Genomic DNA, 23253 nt, shown 5'->3' with positions numbered 1-23253 from the left:
TGATGAGAATGAAATAAACACAACAAATGAATTAAAGCTACAGTCAACAACATAACAGATTGAAAATAAGAGTACAGGATATATTTATGATGACATTCATTGAGGAAACAATTAACTCATGGAATAAAAATAGCTTATTAGTTTGTCACTGATTTTGAAAAAAAGAAAAGTTTTTCAACATGGCCTGATTTGTATTAATGATATCCAATCCTCATTTAATATTTTACAGATCTGGATGTTGGTGCTGGAACCTCAAGCCAGGGCTTGTCACAGTATGGTATGTCTCATTTTAATTGACATTTGTCTTAGAAACATGGGCAGAACATTACATAATACATCCACATTGATCGATATTTATATGGATCCTCAAATTCAATTTTTTAAATATTTTAAATTAAGAATCAAAAAACAAATGTTGGATTACATTGTAATACAAATCTGAAATTTGGACTATTTGAAGATATCCCTTCTATTCTTGATATCTTCATTTTACTGTAAGATTCTTTTAATGGCCAATTTATATTCTTCCCCTGTGTATTGCTTGATATTATTGGGATACATTTTGACCACATTCACACATTTTTTAATATGTTTTCGAATTTTAAAATATACATTCCTTTTTTTTATTTTTGAGTCATTTAAGGGACATGACAACTAAATTTTACATTGAATGATTTAGACACGTGATTTTCACGATTTTACAAACATTTGATTAGCTAAATTGGTTCAGTCTATTGTTTTCTTATTCTAAAAACATATCTAGGTCGATTTAGGTTAAGCAATGCATTACTGGGATTAACCGGCTGTTTTTTTATGCTTAAATTAGCCAATTTTCATATGTTCAAATCATGTGTTCAGATAACAGTAGTACATAATTGCTCCATTCAAAAAAGATTATAACACAAATAAGCAAACAAGTCCAAAATAAGTCTATTATCAATTATTTACAAATCACATGCTTGATTTTAATGCAAAAAGTATACAATTACACATTTGGAGCTTCATGTCCCTTTAAGAGAGGATAATTAAAGATTCTGGAGGATATCCTTAACTAACATATTAGATTGTAATTGCATGCTCCATCCCATTCATTACATCAACATATGGACTGTAGAATTCATTAACAGTGACATTGTCAAATCAATTTCTTTTTAGATAAAAGGGACACTGAGCAAAAATTATTAATGTTGTCATTCAGATAGAGCATGCAATATTAATCAACTTTATAATTGACTCCTAGAATCATATTTTCAATATTCTCTTGATAAATGTATTTGAAAATCAAGAATGCAGCTCCATTTTTGTTGACCAACCTGGGTTGTTCTTGCTGATTGATGGATACCTTCAACGACAAATATTTATTGATAACAATAATTTCTTAGCTGCCTTTAAGATTAAAATGTTGCCAAATAAATATTATAATAGGAGTCAATGTAAAATAATCTTTAACAGTTTGAAAAATGAAATCACTGAAATTGATGTTAGTGTCCCTTTAATAAACAATAGATTAATTCATCCTTACATTCTTTGGATTAAACAATATTGATCTATAATTCCCATATTCACTGTTGGAGTTACTTTATAGATATAAGCATACTCTAACAGCACCATGATTACATATTTGTAAAAATCAAATCTGTTTGGTATTGTGATCAATATGTGTTGTGTCCTAAACAAGATTACTGTACATTGCACAAATGGCTCGATGTGCCACATGTCTTTGTTTATATTTGTCGACAGTTGTTATTCCAAATGTTGTTTATGTGTATTCTTTGAAGAACATTGATCAATGGGTATATTTAGATATGCAATAGAATCATATGAGATGAATTTGATGTCTAATATAGTCAGAAATTAAACATATGTTAAATACATAATTTTATTCATAATCCCCTTGATTCAATCATGCATTTTTTCTTCTGATGACTGCTCTATTCTTCACATTTCGAAGTTGATTATTCTTATAAATCGATACAGATGTGATTTAGTGATGTCCAAACTGTGTTCACTAATATATATCTATATCATTCATAGAGAGAGTTGTTGTGGGGAGCCCAGAGGGATCCAGCACTGACACTGAGCTGCCTTTGCAGTCTTCTGGTAAGTCCATTGACTCATTTATATGTCATTGAAGGTGTATTGGTAATAAATATTATGAGCATGATTCTGATGAAGCATTACATTTGAATCAAACATTAGTGATGTCGCGAACAGTTCTGCCGTGAATAGTTCACAGCGAACATAGCATGTTCGCGTTCGCAGCGGACGGCGAACATATGCGATGTTCGATCTGCCCCCTATTCATCATCATTGAGTAAACTTTGACCCTGTAGCTCACAGTCACAAGACACATTCCAGCCAATCAGCAGCAGACACTCCCTCCCAGACCCTCCCACCTCCTGGACAGCATCCATTTTAGATTAATTTGGAGCCTGCATTCTTAGTGAGAGGAGGGACAGTGTAGCTGCTGCTGATTTAATAGGGAAATCGATAGCTAGGCTAGTGTATTCAGTGTCCACTACAGTCCTGAAGGACTCATCTGATCTCTGCTGTAAGGACAGCACCCCAAAAAGCCCTTTTTAGGGCTAGAACATCAGTCTGCTTTTTTTTTTCCCCTGTGTAATCTAATTGCAGCCTGCTTGCCAGCTCAGGCTCACAGCGTATACTGTGCCCACTTGCCCAGTGCCACCACTCATATCTGGTGTAACAGTAGTGTACATTTAAAAAAAAAACAACCTTTTTTTAATTTGAAATAATAGCAGTCATTTTCCTTCACACGTGTGCGTTTGAGGTCCTGCCAAGGCACAGTGTCACACCAGTGCAAGTCATATCTGCTAAAACAGTAGTGTACATACATTTAAATAAAAACTTTTTTATTGTGAAATAATAGCAGTCAGTTTCCCTCACACGTGTGTGCGTTCCAGGTCCTGCCAGGGCGCAGTGTCACACCAGTGCAAGTCATACCTGCTAAAACAGTAGTGTACATACATTTAAAAAAAACACCCTTTTTTATTGTGAAATAATAGCAGTCAGTTTCCCTCACACATGTGTGTTACAGGTCCTGCCAGGGCACAGTGTCACACCAGTGCAAGTCATATCTGCTAAAACAGTAGTGTACATTTAAAAAAAAAAAAACCTTACACAACCTGAACGATACAACATCATACCTGATGTTTTAAAGCACGTTATTCTAAACAATTTAGGAATGTTAGGTGATTTATGCCCTTTATGGATTAAAACTAGACTCTGCATCAACTATGTAATTTTCCATGGGAGTTTGCCATGGATCCCCCTCCGGCATACCACAGTCCAGGTGTTAGTCCCCTTGAAACAACTTTTCCATCACTTTTGTGGCCAGAAAGAGTCCCTGTGGGTTTTAAAATTCGCCTGCCTATTGAAGTCTATGGCGGTTCGCCCGGTTCGTGAACTTTTGCGGAAGTTCGGGTTCGCCGTTCGCGAACGCAAAATTTTAGGTTTGCGACATCACTATCAAACATATAATTTACTCCTCTGATTATATATCAATTTTATTTTAATATTGAAAGATTAAGATCTCAAAGCTTCTTAGTCTACACCTTTGTTATTCAGAAGATGGATAGCATATGTTTGTTTAGATTTTCTATTTTGACAACAATCATCAAGTGATACACACATGAGAACTCTTAAATGTTTCATGTACTCTGCTTTTATGATTTCAAAAATAATACAGAAAATAAATAGGAAATCTGAATCATTGAGAATAACAAATCTAATGTCATTTGTATGCTCCATCAAAATGATGTAAATCATAACTTTGGATGTTTATATCTTTAATGCAACATTGATGTGTGTCTTTGAGCAACAGTAACATATGTTATAATTTCTGATCTTAACGTGTACACAACATGTTATGTTTTACAGAGATTGCTTTAACATGTGGGACTGAGGAGGAAGAGGCTCCCTTGGAGTCTGATGGTATGTGAAATATAATCTAACATGAATCCATGTTTTTTTGATTGGGAAACATTTTATTGAAGATAATCAAAGTCTACAGCTTTTGCACTTTAAAAAGGGAATATTATTTTTCTTTTAGAATAAACTACTGCGCCCCTTTCTATATTATGCAGCATGAACATATGCTTTGATCATTCTTTAATTTTTGTATGATTTGTAATTCATGCCATCATGATGTCACATGCATATTCAAGGCCAAACCACAATAATCATTTTCGAATGGTACAGACAGTCATTGCTATTCATCTGAGTGCCTATATGCATACCATATCCTTATGTCATCATTGTTTAGAAATTCAAACACACTTCTAAGTATATTGAAAACATAATCAAGTTGAAATGCCTTGATTTGATTTCATGATGTATGAGATGTTAATATATTTTTATTATATATTTCAGATGGAGCCTCCACTTCTGGGCATCATTTTTCCACCCCCTGCCCAGTCCCCTGCCCAGTCCCCTGCCCCTTCACAGGCCCACTGCCTCTTCCCAGGCCCCTCCACAGGCCCCAGACCCTCCCGGCCCCTTCTCATTTTGCCTGTCCTGTCCCTCCCAAAAAACGCCCCTTAGCCCCCCTTCGCCGCCTCTCCACGTATTTTGGCCTGTACAGCTCCCCCACCTGCTCCAGCCCCCAACTCAAACACTCGCCCCAAGCTTACGGGCTACCCAGAGCGGCAGGCCCATCCCTCCCCAGTCCCAATCCCATCCCTTCCCCCTTTCTTAACCTTCATTGGTCCCTGGGTGTCGGATTGTCCTTCCCACGCACAGCTATAAGTATCATTCAAAATCAACATTATAAGATATTTAAAGGTACAACTGAAGGCAATAATTGTTTCTATTGTGATTCAAATAGAGCATGCATGTTAATCATAATTTATAATTTACTAATCTTATCATTCTTCTCTTCGTTTCTCTTGCTATCTTTATTTAAACAAAGAAATGCATATAATTTGTAAAAATATTCAGAACAATGGACATATTTTTTTATTGTTGGATGAAGTTATCCATCAATCACAGGGACAACCAATGTTGATCACCAAAATGGCCTGCCATATAAACTTACATTCTGCATTTAAAATAAAGGATAGACAGAGAATGATAAAATTTTAAGAATAGGAGTAAAGTTAAAAACTTGAATTAAATGTCATGCTCTATCTGAATCACAAAAGAAAATATTTTGGTTCAGTGTCCATTAATTTGATATCACTACATATACCAATCACCACTACTTGGATCCACCAATTTCTTTTAAATTTTTCATACAAACGGCTAGAGTTTAGAGTTTGGCGGTAGCCGGTCAAAACCAGCGTTAGAGGCTCCTAACGCTGGTTTTGGCTACCGCTGGTATTTAGAGTCAGTCAGAAATGGGGGTCTAACGCTCACTTCCAGCCGCGACTTTTCCATACCCGCAGATCCCCTTACGTCAATTGCGTATCCTATCTTTTCAATGGGATCTTTCTAACGCTGGCATTTAGGAGTCGGTGGCTGATAGTGAGCGTTAGAAAGCTAACGACAAAACTCCAGCCAGCAGAAAAAAGTCAGGAGTTAAGAGCTTTCTGGGCTAAACCAAGGTCCCCCCACAGTCGCCGCCACTCTATTAAATTTTTTTAACCCCTAATCTGCCGACCGCACAACCGCCGCCACCTACGTTATCCCTATGAAACCCCTAAATCTGCTGCCCCTAACAACACCGCCGACCCTATATTAATATTTATTAACCCCTAATCTGCCGCCCCCAACGTCGCCTCCACCTACCTACAATTATTAACCCCTATTCTGCCGACCGGACCTCACCGCTACTATAATAAATGTTATTAACCCCTAATCCGCCTCACTCCCGCCTCAATAACCCTATCATAAATAGTATTAACCCCTAATCTTCCCTCCCTAACATCGCCGACACCTAACTTCAAGTATTAACCCTAATCTGCCGACTCAGGGACCTCACCGCTCCTCTAATACATTTATTAACCCCTAAAGCTAAGGTCTAACCCTAACACTAACAACCCCTAAATAAATGATAATTTGAAATCTAACGAAATAAATTAACTCATTATTAAATAAATTATTCCTTATTTAAAGCTAAATACTTACCTGTAAAATAAACCCTAATATAGCTACAATAGAAAATTATAATTATATTGTAGCTATTTTAGGATTAATATTTATTTTACAGGCAACTTTTGTATTTATTTTAACCAGGTACAATAGCTATTAAATAGTTAATAACTATTTAAAAGCTACCTAGTTAAAATAATTACAATATTACCGGTAAAATAAATCCTAACCGAAGTTACAAATAAACCTAACAGCTACACTATCAATAAATTACTTAATTAAAATACCTACAATTATCTACATTAAACCTAACACTACACTATCAATAAATTAATTAAATACAATACCTACAAATAAATATCAATTAAATAAACTAACTAAAGTACAAAAAATAAAAAAGAACTAAGTTACAAAAAAATAAAAAAATATTTACAAACATTAGAAAAAAATTACTACATTTTAAACTAATTACACCTACTCTAAGCCCCCTAATAAAATAACAAAGCCCCCCAAAATAAAAAAATGCCCTACCCTATTCTAAAATTAAAATAGAAAAGCTCTTTTACCTTACCATCCCTTAAAAGGGCCCTTTGCGGGGCATGCCCCAAAGAATTCAGCTCTTTTGCCTGTAAAAAAAAACATACAATACCCCCCCAACATTACAACCCACCACCCACATACCCCTAATCTAACCCAAACCCCCCTTAAATTAACCTAACACTAAGCCCCTGAAGATCTCCCTACCTTGTCTTTACCACACCGGGTCCCGATCTGTCCAGAAGAGCCTCCGAAATCTTCATCCAAGCCCAAGCGGGGGCTGAAGAGTGACGTCCATCCTCCGGCTGAAGTCTGGATCCAAGCGGCGGCTAAAGAATTCCATCTTCGGGCAGAAGTCTTCATCCTATCCGGGCAGAAGAGTCGATCCGGACCGGCAAACATCTTCATCCAAGCCGCATCTTCTATGTTTCTTCTATCCGATGACGACCGCTCCATCTTGAAGACATCCGGCGCCGGATCCATCCTCTTCTTCTGACGACTAGATGACGAATGAAGGGGTTCCTTTAAGGGACGTCATCCAAGATAGCGGTCCCTCTAATTCCGATTGGCTGATAGGATTGCTATCAGCCAATTGGAATTAAGGTAGGAAACTTCTGATTGGCAGATGGAAATCAGCCAATCAGATTCAAGTTCAAATCCAGTTGGGCTGATCCGATCAGCCAATCAGATTGAGCTCACATTCTATTGGCTGGATCGGAACAAGATGGAGCCGGTGATCATCGGATGGAAGAACATAGAAAGATGCGGCTTGGATGAAGATGTTTTGCTGGTCCGGAGCGACTCTTCTGCCCGGATAGGATGAAGAGCTTCTGGCCCCGAAGATTGGAATTCTTTAGCCGCCGCTTGGATCCAGACTTCAGCCGAGGATGGACGTCACTCTTCAGCCCCCGCTTGGGCTTGGATGAAGATTTCGGAGGCTCTTCTGACAGATCGGGACCCGGTGTGGTGAAGACAAGGTAGGGAGATCTTCAGGGGCTTAGTGTTAGGTTTATTTAAGGGGGGTTTGGTGGGTTAGATTAGGGGTATGTGGGTGGTGGGTGTAATGTTGGGGGGGGGTATTGTATTTATTTTTTTACAGGCAAAAGAGCTGAATTCTTTGGGTAATGCCCCGCAAAGAGCCCTTTTAAGGGCTGTTGAGTGTTAAATAGCTTTTTCTATTTTAATTTAGAATAGGTAGGGCATTTTTTTATTTTGGAGGGCTTTGTTATTTTTATTAGGGGGCTTAAAGTAGGTGTAATTAGTTAAAATTGTAATATTTTTCTAATGTTCGTAAATATTTTTTTATTTTTTGTAACTTAGTTCTTTTTTTATTTTTGTACTTTAGTTAGTTTATTTAATTGTATTTATTTGTAGGTATTGTATTTAATTAATTTAATTATAGTGTAGTGTTAGGTTTTAATTGTAACTTAGGTTTAGGATTTATTTTACAGGTAATTTGTAGATTATTTAACTAGTAGCTATTAAATAGTGTATTAACTATTTAATAGCTATTGGTACCTGGTTAAAATAAATGCAAAGTTGCCTGTAAAATAAATTATTAATCCTAAAATAGCTACAATATAATTATAATATTATATTGTAGCTATATTAGGGTTTATTTTACAGGTAAGTATTTAGCTTTAAATTGGGAATAATTTATTTAATAAGAGTTAATTTATTTAGTTTAGATTTAAATTAGTATTTAACTTGAGGGGGGGGGGGTGTTAGTGTTAGAGTTAGACTTAGCTTTAGGGGGTTAATACATTTATTATAGTAGTGGTGAGGTCCGGTTGGCGGAGATTAGGGGTTAATACTTGAAGGTTAGGTGTCGGCGATGTTAGGAGGGCAGATTAGGGGGTTAATACTATTTTTAGAGGTTTATTTGAGGCGGGAGTGAGGGCGGATTAGAGGGTTAATACATTTATTATAGTAGCAATGAGGTCCGGTCGGCAGATTAGGGGTTAATTATTGTAGGTAGCTGGCGGCAACGTTATGCGGGGCAGATTAGGGGTTAATAAATATAATATAGGGGTTGGCGGTTTTAGGGGCACCAGATTAGGGGTTCATAGGGATAACGTAGGTTGCGGCGGTGTACGGAGCGGCAGATTAGGGGTTAAAAAAAAAATGCAGGTGTCAGTGATAGCGGGGGCGGCAGATTAGAGGTTAATAAGTGTAAGGTTAGGGGTGTTTAGACTCGGGGTTCATGTTAGGGTGTTAGGTGCAGATGTAGGAAGTGTTTCCCCATAGGAAACAATGGGGCTGCGTTAGGAGCTGAACGCTGCTTTTTTGCAGGTGTTTGGGTTTTTTTTCAGCTCAAAATGCCCCATTGTTTCCTATGGGGGAATCTTGCACGAGCACGTTTTTGAAGCTGGCCACGTCCGTAAGCACCGCTGGTATTGAGAGTTGCAGTGGCGTTAAATATGCTTTACGCTCCCTTTTTGGAGCCTAACGCAGCCCTTCTGTGAACTCTACATACCAGCGGTATTTAAAAGGTGCGGGCGAAAAAAAGCACGCATAGCTAACGCACCCCTTTGGCCGCAGAACTCTAAATCTAGCCGAGAATCTCTTGTATAACCCAGTGGGAATGTAATTTCTTCTAGTTGCTATGTTTACACAGCTTGGCCTCAACGCCAAAATGTTTAAGGATAGGTGTGGATACCACAGTATAACTAAACTATTTAAATTGCCAATGTAAGTACAATGGAAATCCTTTTACAAGATTTCATACACTCAAGCTGTAAAAGTGGATCATTGAAAACCAATTAAAGGACAGACTTCCTGCTGGAGGCGGAGCACACAGGTAGCACAGGTGCTAGCTCCCGCTCCAGGTACACGCTGCCTGGAGAAAAACTATCTGCCAGCGGTTTGCTGAATTGTCCTTGGCCGTGGAAACTCTATCCGGCCCGGATTCTGGATCCTGGATCCCTGCAACAGGAGTCCCCCAAAGCAGCCTGGTTAGTGCTTGTTGGCTGAAGCACAAGTTTTAGTTTAATCCCAAGACGGCGGGGCATACAGCACCTGGTCCTACATACACAGATTCAACTACCGGCTAAGACGGGCTGTGCATGGCAATTAACAGATAACAAGTACACGTGGTTTGGCCGTGCATATGGGAAGGCCCCTCAGGCTTTGCGGCCAGAAATACAGGCTCGGTATCGGTCAACCCAGACTTAAAATGGTGTATGTATTTCTGCACCTTCGCTGCGTGAGTCTATTACTTACCTTCGCTGAGATCCGTGTGCTTGTTCTCTGTTTTGGTCATTTGTCCCCAGTCCTTGACGGATGAGACACAGAGGGGTGCGCTACACCTCCTGAGGCTGAACCCCGCTGACCGAGCTTGGAGAGAAAGGATTGGAGCAGCGCTGGAGCTCGAAGTTTTAGTAGAGTCCGTGCGGGCTGTCAGGCCTCCAGAGTGCGCTGGATGATTTATCTTCCTTGGATTCTCTTTGCAATCCACTTCACCGGAGCAGAGCGGTCAGCAGATACAGCGTCTCCCACACAGCTGCTCCCCTGGTGTAGTAGTGTGTTTTTTGGGCAAAACGGCTGTTACACTCATTCGAACCCCCTCTTGGAAACTACAGCTCTGCCTGGGTAATTACGGGTGTCTGGGCTATTATGCATGCCTAGAGCTACATACGCAAGAAGGCTAATATAGCAGTGCTTAGGCGGGCTGGATTACACAGAAACCGGGGGGTGAGGACAGATCGTTTTCTGGTGAGCTATTAAACTTAGTTACCTATGGCTAATGTGCGTCTAGAAATGCACCAGAGAAATACATCGGCATCCTTGCCTGAATGACATGTCCCGATATACTTTTACACAGCTCTCCTAGCCTTCGAGGCCATCCCTGTCGGGGATACAGTTTATGTGGACTGGATCATTGATCATAATACTTTAAAAGCCCCGACCCAGTTGTGTGCAAAAACCAAGTAACCTGGGTTAGTTGGTGCCTTCACTAGGCTAGATTAGAGTTCGGCGGTAGCCGTCAAAACCAGCGTTAAGAGGCTCCTAACGCTGGTGTTTGGGCGCCCGCTGGTAGTTTGGAGTCAGTAGATTAGAAGGGTCTAACGCTCACTTTACAGCCGCGACTTTTCCATACCGCAGATCCCCCTACCCATTTGCGTAGCCTATCTTTTCAATGGGATCTTCCTAACGCCGGTATTTTAGAGTCGTTTCTGCAGTGAGCGTTAGAGCTCTAACGACAAGATTCACCGCCTGAAAATTAGCAGGAGTTAAGAGCTTTCTGGCTAAACGCCGGTTTATAAAGCTCTTAACAACTGTACCCTAAAGTACACTAACACCCATAAACTACCTATGTACCCCCTAAACCCGAGCTCGCCCCCTACATCGCCGCCACTGCGATTAAAATTTTTAACCCCTAATCTCCGACCGCCACCTACGTTATACTTATGTACCCCTAATCTGCTGCCCCTAACACCGGCCAGACCCCTGTATTATATCTATTAACCCTAACTTCCCCCCACCTAACGTCGCGCAAGCTACTTAAAATAATTAACCCCCTAGTCTTCCGACCGCAAATCGCCGCCACCCTACGTTATCCCTATGTACCCCTAATCTGCTACCGCCTAACATCGCCGACCCCTATGTGTATATTTAGTTAACACCATAAGATCTGCCCCCCACAACGTCGCCGGACCACCTACCTACACTTATTAACCCCTAATCTGCCGACCCGGAGCTCACCGCTATTCTAATATATGGATTAAACCCTAAAGCTAAGTCTAACCCCTAACACTAACACCCCCCTAAGTTAAATATAATTTTTATCTTAACAAAATAAATTAACTCTTATTAAATAAACTGATTCGGCTATTTAGAAGCTAAATACTTACCTGTAAATATAAATCCTAAATAGCTACAATATAAATTATAATTATATTATAGCTATTTTAGGGATTAGATATTTATTTTACAGGGCAACTTTTGTAATTATTTTAACCAGGTACAATATGCTATTAAAGAGTTTAAGAACTATTTATAGTTACCTAGTTAAAATAATAACAAATTTACCTGTAAAATAAATCATAACCTAAGATATAATTAAACCTAACACTACCCTATCAATAAAATAATTAAATAAACTACCTACAATTTACCTACAATTAACCTAACACTACACTATCAATAATTAATTAAACACAATTGCTACAAATAAATAAAATTAAATAAACTATCTAAAGTACAAAAAATAAAAAAGAACTAAGTTAGCAGAAAATAATATAAAATATTTACAAACATAATAAAAATATTACAACAATTTTAAACTAATTACACCTACTCTAAGCCCCCAATAAAATAACAAAGCCCCCCAAAATAAAAAATTCCCTACCCTATTCTAAAATACAAATATTACAAGCTCTTTTACCTTACCATACCAGCCCTGAACAGGGCCCTTTGCGGGGCATGCCGCCAAGAATTTCAGCTCTTTTGCCTGTAAAAAAAAAACATACAATACCCTCCCCCCAACATTACAACCCACCACCCACATACCCCTAATCTAACCCAAACCCCCCTTAAAATAAACCTAACACTACCCCCCTGATGATCTTTCCTACCTTGTCTTCACCATGCAGGTTCACCGATCCGTCCTGGCTCCAAGATCTTCATCCAACGCCAAGCGTGGGCTAGACATCCACTGAAGAAGTCCAGAAGAGGGTCCAAAGTCTCCTCCTATCCGGCAAAGAAGAGGGAGCATCCGGACCGGCATACATCTTCTCCAAGCGGCATCTTCTATCTTCTTCCATCCGATGACGACCGGCTCCATCTTGAAGACCTCCAGCGCTGGATCCATCCTCTTCTTCCGACGACTAGACGACGAATGACGGTTCCTTTAAGGGACGTCATCCAAGATTGGCGTCCCTCGAATTCCGATTGGCTGATAGGATTCTATCAGCCAATCGGAATTAAGGTAGGAATTTTCTGATTGGCTGATGGAATCAGCCAATCAGAATATAGTTCAATCCGATTGGCTGATCCAATCAGCCATTCAGAGTTAGAGCTCGCATTCTATTGGCTGTTCCGATCAGCCAAGTAGAATGCGAGCTCAATCTGATTGGCTGATTGGATCAGCCAATCGGATTGAACTATATTCTGATTGGCTGATTCCATCAGCCAATCAGAAAATTCCTACGCTTAATTCCGATTGGCTGATAGAATCCTATCAGCCAATCGGAATTCGAGGGACGCCATCTTGGATGACGTCCCTTAAAGGAACCGTCATTCGTCGTCTAGTCGTCGGAAGATGAGGATGGATCCGCGCTGGAGGGCTTCAAGATGGAGCCGGTCGTCATCGGATGGAAGAGATAGAAGATTGCCGCTTGGAGAAGATGTTTGCCGGTCCGGATGTCCTCTTCTTGCCGGATAGGAGGAAGACTTTGGACCCTCTTCTGGACTTCTTCAGTGGATGTCTAGCCCACGCTTGGGTTGGATGAAGATCTTGGAGCCAGGACGGATCGGTGAACCTGGCATGGTGAAGACAAGGTAGGACGATCATCAGGGGGGGTAGTGTTAGGTTTATTTAAGGGGGGTTTGGGTTAGATTAGGGGTATGTGGGTGGTGGGGTTGTAATGTTGGGGGGGGGTATTGTATGTTTTTTTTTACAGGCAAAAGAGCTGAAATTCTTGGGGCATGCCCCGCAAAGGGCCCTGTTCAGGGCTGGTAAGGTAAAAGAGCTTGTAATATTTGTATTTTAGAATAGGGTAGGGAATTTTTTATTTGGGGGGCTTTGTTATTGTATATGGGGGCTTAGAGTAGGTGTAATTAGTTTAAAATTGTTGTAATATTTTTATTTATGTTTGTAATATTTTAATTATTTTCTGTAACTTAGTTCTTTTTTTATTTTTGTACTTTAGATAGTTTATTTAATTTATTTATTTGTAGCAATTGTGTTTAATTAATTTATTGATAGTGTATGTTAGGTTAATTGTAGGTAATTGTAGGTAGTTTATTTAATTATTTTATTGATAGGGGTTGTGTTAGGTTTAATTATATCTTAGGTTATGATTTATTTTACAGGTAAATTTGTTATTATTTTAACTAGGTAACTATTAAATAGGTTCTTAACTATTTAATAGCTATTGTACCTGGTTAAAATAATTACAAAGGTTGCCTGTAAAATAAATATTAATCCTAAAAGTAGCTATAATATAATTATAATTTATATTGTAGCTATATTAGGATTTATTTTACAGGTAAGTATTTAGCTTTAAATAGAATCATTTATTTAATAAGAGTTAATTTATTTTGTTAGATAAAAATTTATATTTAACTTAGGGGGGTGTGTAGTGTTAGGGTTAGACTTAGCTTTAGGGGTTAATCCATTTATTTAGAATAGCGGTGAGCTCCGGTCGCAGATTAGGGGTTAATAATTGAAGGTAGGTGTCGGCGATGTTAGGGAGGGCAGATTAGGGGTTAATACTATTTATGATAGGGTTAGTGAGGCGGATTAGGGGTTAATAACTTTATTATAGTAGCGGTGCGGTCCGGCTCGGCAGAGTTAGGGGTTAATAAGTGGTAGGCAGGTGTCGGCGACGATGTGGGGGCAGATTAGGGGTTAATATATATAACATCAGGGGTCGGCGATGTAGGTGGCAGCAGATTAGGGGTACATAGGGATAACGTAGGTGGCGGCGGTTTACGGAGCGGCAGATTAGGGGTTAAAAGTGTAATGCAGGGGGTCAGCGATAGCGGGGGCGGCAGATTAGGATTAATAAGTGTAAGGTTAGGGGGGTGTTTAGACTCGGGGTACATGTTAGGGTGTAGGTGCAGACTTAGGAGGTGTTTCCCCATAGGAAACAATGTGGCTGCGTTAGGAGCTGAACGCTGCTTTTTTGCAGTGTTAGGTTTTTTCAGCTCAAACAGCCCCATTGTTTCCTATGGGAGAATCGTGCACGAGCACGTGTTTTGATGCCGCCGCTCCGTAAGCCAACTCTGGTATCGAGAGTTGCATTTCGCGGTATAAATGCTCTACGCTCCTTTTTTGGAGCCTAACGCAGCATTTGTTTGAACTCTCGATACCTAGAGAGTTAAATTTATGGTGCGGCCAGAAAAAAACCCCGGAGGCGTTAACAGCCCTTTTAACCGCCGAACTCTAATCTAGCCTTAGACTTTTCTGAGACAATACAATTAAGGTGTTATGAGACTGAGCCTGGAAGCAACCATTTGCGTAAATACTTTGAGCAGTGTAAAACAGGGTTCTTTAGTCTGTATACAAGACCCACAGCACCATGTTAGACACACTATAAAATTCTCTTTTGTCTTGACACATAATCTCCAGTTGCTAAAGTATTTTTACGCACATAGAGGTAGCAGTGTCAAAAACTGTTTTAGATAGCGTAATTTCAATCTGCTCAGGTCTGTGGTTTTTTGCTGTATTGGTATTCATATTGTTGTGATCAGATGTAAAGTTCCGAGAAGCAGATAGTAGTATAGATATATAAGAAAGAAACACAGTTGGAACACTAACAATAAGCTGTATAAGAGAGTTTAACTACAATTCCATTTAGGCCTGTTTTTTTTTTGTGCTATATTGAAGTACACATTGCTATGCCTAGTTGTAAAATTTCTGAAGGCAGAGTAGTACGTTTAACATAAAAGATAGGCACTTAGATATAGCAGTAACAAAAAGCTGTATAAGATAGCTTTATTACAATTTGTTCAGGCAGTGTTCTTTTTGCTACATTGAATAAGAGCGCTGTGACTATACAGATGTAACAGTGATGAAAGATGCTTAGGATAACTTAATTACAATCTGTTCAGTCTGTGTTTTTGCTACATCGTATACATATTACTGTGCCTAGATGTAAAGCCTTGAAGTAGATAGTATAGTATTATTATTGCCATTTAAGAAAGGATTTTATTATCTACAGTATTAAAGTTCTTAGACTACATTGAATATTCTGCTTATAAAATCCTTATGACCTGAGTGTGGGTCCTAGAATAATTTTTCTACTTATTTAAGTGTTATCTATTAGTAGGTTAATAAGTTTTTACTATTTCAGGATGGATACATATCCTTGCAGCACAAATTAAGTTATAAGCCTTACAAATCACGATTCGACTCACATTTTAGTTTAGGTTTTTTTTTGGTTTTTTTCTCCTCCCTTAAGAGTTCATTTATTAGGCACTTGTATAGAATTCATTAAAGTGAGCAACACGGTAGTATATCTGGGGTCAGGATAGAAGTAATTTAATACATGTTTTGAAGTCCCTTTCCTCTGTGACTCCTCACACTATGGCCTAGATTTGGAGTTTGGCGTTAGCCATGAAAACCAGCGTTAGAGGCTCCTAACGCTGGTTTTAGGCTAACTCCGGTATTTGGAGTCACTCAAAATAGGGTTTAACGCTCACTTTTCAGCCGCGACTTTTCCATACCGCAGATCCCCTTACGTAAATTGCGTATCCTATCTTTTCAATGGGATCTTTCTAACTCCGGTATTTAGAGTCATGTCTGAAGTGAGCGTTAGACATCTAAACGACAAAACTCCAGCCGCAGGGAAAAAAGTCAGTAGTTAAGAGCTTTCTGGGCTAACGCCGGTTTATAAAGCTCTTAACTACTGTGCTCTAAAGTACACTAACACCCATAAACTACCTATGTACCCCTAAACTGAGGTCCCCCCACATCGCCGCAACTCGATTACATTTTTTTAACCCCTAATCTGCCGACCGCCACCTACGTTTATACTTATGTACCCCTAATCTGCTGCCCCTAACACCGCCGACCCCTGTATTATATTTATTAACCCCTAACCTGCCCCCCACAACGTCGCCTCCACCTACCTACACTTATTAACCCCTAATCTGCCGACCGCAAAGCGCCGCCACCTATGTTATCCTTATGTACCCCTAATCTGCTGCCCCTAACACCGCCGACCCCTATATTATATTTATTAACCCCTAATCTGCCCCCCACAATGTCGCAGGCCAGCTACCTACAATAATTAACCCCTAATCTGCCGACCGCAAAGCGCCGCCACCTACGTTATCCTTATGTACCCCTAATCTGCTGCCCCTAACACCGCTGACCCCTATATTATATTTATTACACCTAATCTGCCCCCCACAACGTCGCCTCCACCTGCCTACACTTATTAACCCCTAATCTGCTGACCGGAGCTCACCGCTATTCTAATAAATGTATTAACCCCTAAAGCTAAGTCTAACCCTAACACTAACACCCCCCTAAGTTAAATATAATTTAAATCTAACGAAATTAATTAACTCTTATTAAATAAATTATTCCTATTTAAAAGCTAAATACTTACCTGTAAAATAAATCCTAATATAGCTACAATATAAATTATAATTATATTATAGCTATTTTAGGATTAATATTTATTTGACAGGCAACTTTGTAATTATTTTAACCAGGTACAATAGCTATTAAATAGTTAAGAACTATTTAATAGCTACCTAGTTAAAATAATTACAAAATTACCTGTAAAATAAATCCTAACCTAAGTTACAATTAAACCTAACACTATACTATCATTAAATTAATTAAATAAAATACCTACAATTACCTACAATTAAACCTAACACTACACTATCAATAAATAAATTAAATACAATTCCTACAAATAACTACAATGAAATAAACTAACTAAAGTACAAAAAATAAAAATGAACTAAGTTACAAAAAATAAAAAAATATTTTACAAACATAAGAAAAATATTACAACAATTTTAAAACTAATTACACCTACTCTAAGCCCCCTAATAAAATAACAAAGACCCCCAAAATAAAAAATGCCCTACCCTATTCTAAATTACTAAAGTTCAAAGCTCTTTTACTTACCAGCCCTGAACAGGGCCCTTTGCGGGCATGCCCCAAGAAGTTCAGCTCTTTTGCCTGTAAAAAAAAAAACATACAATACCCCCCCCAACATTACAACCCACCACCCACATACCCCTAATCTAACCCAAACCCCCTTAAATAAACCTAACACTAAGCCCCTGAAGATCTTCCTACCTTATCTTCACCATACCAGGTTCACCGATCCGTCCTGAAGAGCTCCTCCGATGTCCTGATCCAAGCCCAAGCGGGGGGCTGAAGAGGTCCATGATCCGGCTTAAGTCTTCATCCAAGCGGGAGCTGAAGAGGTCCATGATCCGGATGAAGTCTTCATCCAAGCGGGAGCTGAAGAGGTCCATGATCCGGATGAAGTCTTCTATCAATGGCATCTTCAATCTTCTTTCTTCGGGAGCCATCATCTTCCATCCGACGCGGAACATCCTCTTCTCCCGACGCCTACTAGCCGAATGACGGTTCCTTTAAGGGACGTCATCCAAGATGGCGTCCCTCGAATTCCGATTGGCTGATAGGATTCTATCAGCCAATCGGAATTAAGGTAGGAATATTCTGATGGAATCAGCCAATCAGAATCAAGTTCAATCCGATTGGCTGATCCAATCAGCCAATCAGATTGAGCTCGCATTCTATTGGCTGATCTATTGGCCAATCGGATTGAACTTGATTCTGATTGGCTGATTCCATCAGCCAATCAGAATATTCCTACCTTAATTCCGATTAGCTGATAGAATCCTATCAGCCAATCGGAATTCGAGGGACGCCATCTTGGATGACGTCCCTTAAAGGAACCATCATTCGGCTAGTAGGCGTCGGGAGAAGAGGATGTTCCGCGTCAGTTGGAAGATGATGGCTCCCGAAGAAAGAAGATTGAAGATGCCATTGATAAAAGACTTCATCCGGATCATGGACCTCTTCAGCTCCCGCTTGGATGAAGACTTCAGCCGGATCATGGACCTCTTCAGCCCCCCGCTTGGGCTTGGATCAGGACATCGGAGGAGCTCTTCAGGACGGATCGGTGAACCTGGTATGGTGAAGATAAGGTAGGAAGATCTTCAGGGGCTTAGTGTTAGGTTTATTTAAGGGGGGTTTGGGTTAGATTAGGGGTATGTGGGTGGTGGGTTGTAATGTTGGGGGGGGGTATTGTATGTTTTTTTTTACAGGCAAAAAGAGCTGAACTTCTTGGGGCATGCCCCGCAAAGGGCCCTGTTCAGGGCTGGTAAGTGTAAAAGAGCTTTGAACTTTAGTAATTTAGAATAGGGGTAGGGCATTTTTTATTTTGCGGGTCTTTGTTTATTTTATTAGGGGGCTTAGAGTAGGTGTAATTAGTTTAAAATTGTTGTAATATTTTTCTTATGTTTGTAAATATTTTTTATTTTTTGTAACTTAGTTCTTTTTTATTTTTTGTACTTTAGTTAGTTTATTTCATTGTAGTTATTGGTAGGAATTGTATTAATTTATTATTGATAGTGTAGTGTTAGGTTTAATTGTAGGTAATTGTAGGTATTTTATTTAATTAATTTAATGATAGTATAGTGTTAGGTTTAATTGTAACTTAGGTTAGGATTTATTTTACAGGTAATTTGGTAATTATTTTTAACTAGGTAGCTATTAAATAGTTCTTAACTATTGTAATAGCTATTGTACCTGGTTAAAAATAATTACAAAGTTGCCTGATAAAATAAGATATTAATCCTAAAATAGCTATAATATAAATTATAATTTATATTGTAGCTATATTAGGGTTTATTTTACAGTAAGTATTTAGCTTTAAATAGGAATAATTTATTTAATAAGAGTTAATTAATTTCGTTAGATTTAAATTATATTTAACTTAGGGGGGGTGTTAGTGTTAGGGTTAGACTTAGCTTTAGGGGTTAATACATTTATTAGAATAGCGGTGAGCTCCAGTCGGCAGATTAGGGGTTAATAATTGAAGTTAGGTGTCGGCGATGTTAGGGAGGGCAGATTAGGGGTTAATACTATTTATTATAGGGTTAGTGAGGCGGATTAGGGGTTAATAACTTTATTATAGTAGCGCTCAGGTCCGGTCGGCAGATTAGGGGTTAATAAGTAGTAGGCAGGTGGAGGCGACGTTGTGGGGGGGCAGATTAGGGGTTAATAAATATAATATAGGGGGTCGGCGATGTTAGGGCAGCAGATTAGGGGTACATAGGATAATGTAAGTAGCGGGCGGTTTACGGAGCGGCAGATTAGGGGTTAATAATAATATGCAGGGGTCAGCAATAGCGGGGGCGGCAGATTAGGGGTTAATAAGTGTAAGGTTAGGGTCTTTAGACTCGGGTACATGTTAGAGTGTTAGGTGCAGACGTAGGAAGTGTTTCCGCATAGCAAACAATGGGGCTGCGTTAGGAGCTGAACGCGGCTTTTTTGCAGGTGTTAGTTTTTTTTTCAGTTCAAACAGCTCCATTGTTTCCTATGGGGGAATCGTGCACGAGCACGTTTTTGAGGCTGGCCGCTTGCGTAAGCAACTCTGGTATCGAGAGTTGAAGCTGCGTTAAAAATGCTCTACGCTCCTTTTTTGGAGCCTAACGCAGCCTTTATGTGGACTCTCAATACCAGAGTTATTTTTATGGTGCGGCCAGAAAAAAGCCGGCGTTAGTTTTTCGGGTCGTTACCGACAAAACTCCAAATCTAGCCGATAGTGTCAAGTTGAAATTTTGACATAACTTGCCGGGTACAAGGGCTATAGACATACTATAATACGAACACACACTATTAGAAGTGATTTAGCGTAGGTTTACCCCCTAATTAAATAAATATACGCACTAAAAATTTATCTAAGGTGTCAGATTAGAGTTGGACGACACAAGTTAAGGTCACAAGTAAGGGTTAAGTACACTTTTCGGTTAAACCTTCCCCCTCATTTTTTTTTTTTTTTTTTTATAATTTTAATTGCTAGTAAGCAGTAGTATATGGATAGGTACATGCACCAAAAGAGCTCTCCCTCCACTATGCCGCCTAAATCTAAAGATAAGAAGGGGGGCAGCAGGACGCTGGATTCTAGTATTGATACCCCTTTAGACAAAAGCTCACCGTCCCTAATGGGCAGTAATATGGCAGAGTTCGCTGCCGAGGTGGCAAAAATTCTAACTCCTCAATTTGAATCTGTAAAATTGGAAATTAGATCCGAAATTTCAAATCTTACTGTAGAAGTTAGACAATTCTCCTCAAGGATTGAGGAAGTGGAAAATCGGATTTCGGATTTAGAGGACAGACTTAATGTACAGGAGCCTATTACTGAGGCTCATAGAAAAATGATCGCATCTTTACAAGCGAAGATTGAAGATCTTGAGGATCGCTCAAGACGAAATAATCTGAAAGTGATAGGCCTCCCAGAAACGTCAGAGTTTCAGGATTTGATGGCCTTTGTGTCTATTACGCTCCCTCAGGCTCTGCAGATTCCGGCTCCTGCTGTCCCCTTTCAGATAGAGAGGGCTCACAGGATAGGGCCGCGTAGAGAAGATAATGAGGGGAACAGACCCAGACCAGTGATATTTAAATTTCTCAATTTCCAGGACAAGATGTTATACCTACAACATTATCGAAAATGTAACCCCTTAGTGTTTCGCTCTCACAGACTGCTGATCTTTCAGGATTTTTCATCAGAAACCCTGGCTAAGAGAAGAGACATGTCTTTCTTTTATGGCAGATTACAGAAGGGGAATTATAATATCAGATTGATGTATCCTGCGAGATTGGTAGTACTGAGAGAGGGTAAATACCTCACACTTAATAATGTCATGGAAGCAGAGACTTTCTGCAGAGAGGAGGGTGTCCCATAAAGTAGTCAGTAGTGGGTATTTTATTTTTTTTCTATTTTTGGATCGCTATGTATATGATCTACCGCAAGAAGGTTTTTTTTTTTGTTTTTTTTTTCTCTTTTCTTCTCTCTCCTCCCTCCTCCCGACCTGTTCGCCCGGGCGCATTCATCTGCCTCACTCATAATATACGGTTAAAATATGATGGGAAGTAAATTAAATCTTTTGTCTTGGAATGTGGGGGGCGTAACCTCCCCAATGAAACGCAAATCTATAATTAAACATTTGGGTAGATTCCGGCCTGATATAGTGCTGCTGCAAGAACTACACCTTAAGCCCCAAGAATTTCCCAAACTTAAATCCAAATGGGTGGGGGAGGTTGTGGCAGCGCCTGCTCCATCCAGAAAAAGAGGGGTGGCCATATTACTCAATAAAAATTGAATTATCATGTGCATAATGTGGAGGTAGATCTGGAAGGGAGGTTTTTAATATTGGAAATCGAAATTAATAAAACACACCACGTATTATGCAATATCTATGGTCCGAACCAAATAGACTATAATTTTTGGTCTATGCTAACATGTAAACTACATAAATTTATAGGTAGTAATTCAGTAATTTAATCATTGCTGGTGATCTCAATCTGATTGCAGATACCGTGTTGGATAATTTGAAAAAAAGATCACTGAGGGCGAGATGTAGGAAGGTTCGTATTTTTCACAAATTTTGTGCACAATTAGGCCTAATTGATATTTGGCGTTCTCAGAACCCAGATAGCCGTACATTCACATGCATGTCACATGTGCAGCAGGCGCTGTCCAGGATAGACTATTTTTTTTATTTCAGACTCTCTTCTTGGTTGGAACTGGACCTCACAAATTGAAGAAATTATAATATCGGATCATGCGGTCATTTCATTATCATGTAATACGGCATTAAGAAACACAGGTGGTAACCGCTTTCTCTTCCCTAAATTCTTAAATAATAATGTAAGCTTTCAAAATTGGCTAAAATCCAAGTGGGTCGAATACTCAAAAAATAACAGGAACTACTTTGACAAAATTGAGGTATTTTGGGAAGCCTCCAAGGCTGTCCTGCGTGGGGAAATAAAATCCTATATGATTTCTCTGAAAAAGAAATACACTCAGGTTGAGAGGCAGATGGCTAATCAAGTCAAAAATGCATATAGAGTTTATATTAATAATCCCATTAAACAACACTGGGAGACATATGTAAACGCTAAGACAGTGCGTGATATTCACATAAAACAAAATAGTGTTCAGGAGGACATCAGAGCGAAAGCATTGTATGGCGGTCATAAAGGAAGATCTGCAAAATTTTTGGCTAGGTTGGTTAAATCTGCCCCAAGGCAAGCCATTCCAGCAATTAAACAGGGCACTGCACGTTACACGAAACATCCCGACATTGAAAGGGTGTTTGTGGAATACTTTCAAGATATATTCAAATCTGAGACCCCAAATCCAATTCAGAAAGCAGAATTTTGGCAGAGGATAAAGGTTCCAAAACTCTCAGAAGAAATGAGGAACTCTCTAAATGTTACTATATCTGAAGAGGAGATAGCAGCTGCAATTAAACAGGCCAAACCAAATAAAGCCGCCGGACCCGATTCATTCCCCATTGAATTTTATAGAATTCTAGAACCACAGGTGGTACCGGTATTAGAAAAGTTATTCAACTATTACTTTTCAGAAAATTCGAGCTGCTCCCAGTACTTTGCCGCCGCAAATATTTCACTAATTTTGAAAAAGGGCAAAGACCCTGAGATACCCAATTCTTATCAGCCCATATCCATCCTAAATACGGACTATAAGATTCTGGCCGCTATTCTCGCCAACCGTCTGAAACCATGTATTGGGAGTATAATACATGGAGACCAATCGGGTTTTATGCCAGGACGAAACCCTGTCAAAAATATGCGCAAATTGCTAATACTAATCGAGTCGTACTGGAACAGACAGGTGCTTCCCAATCAGCATAAGACCATAGATAAAGCAATTTTAACGGTAGATGCAGAGAAGGCATTTGACCGTGTTA

The sequence above is a fragment of the Bombina bombina genome, chromosome 7 (genome assembly GCF_027579735.1).
Source record: "Bombina bombina isolate aBomBom1 chromosome 7, aBomBom1.pri, whole genome shotgun sequence".
In the NCBI taxonomy this organism is placed as follows: domain Eukaryota; kingdom Metazoa; phylum Chordata; class Amphibia; order Anura; family Bombinatoridae; genus Bombina; species Bombina bombina.
Note: the sequence above shows the minus strand (reverse complement) of the source record.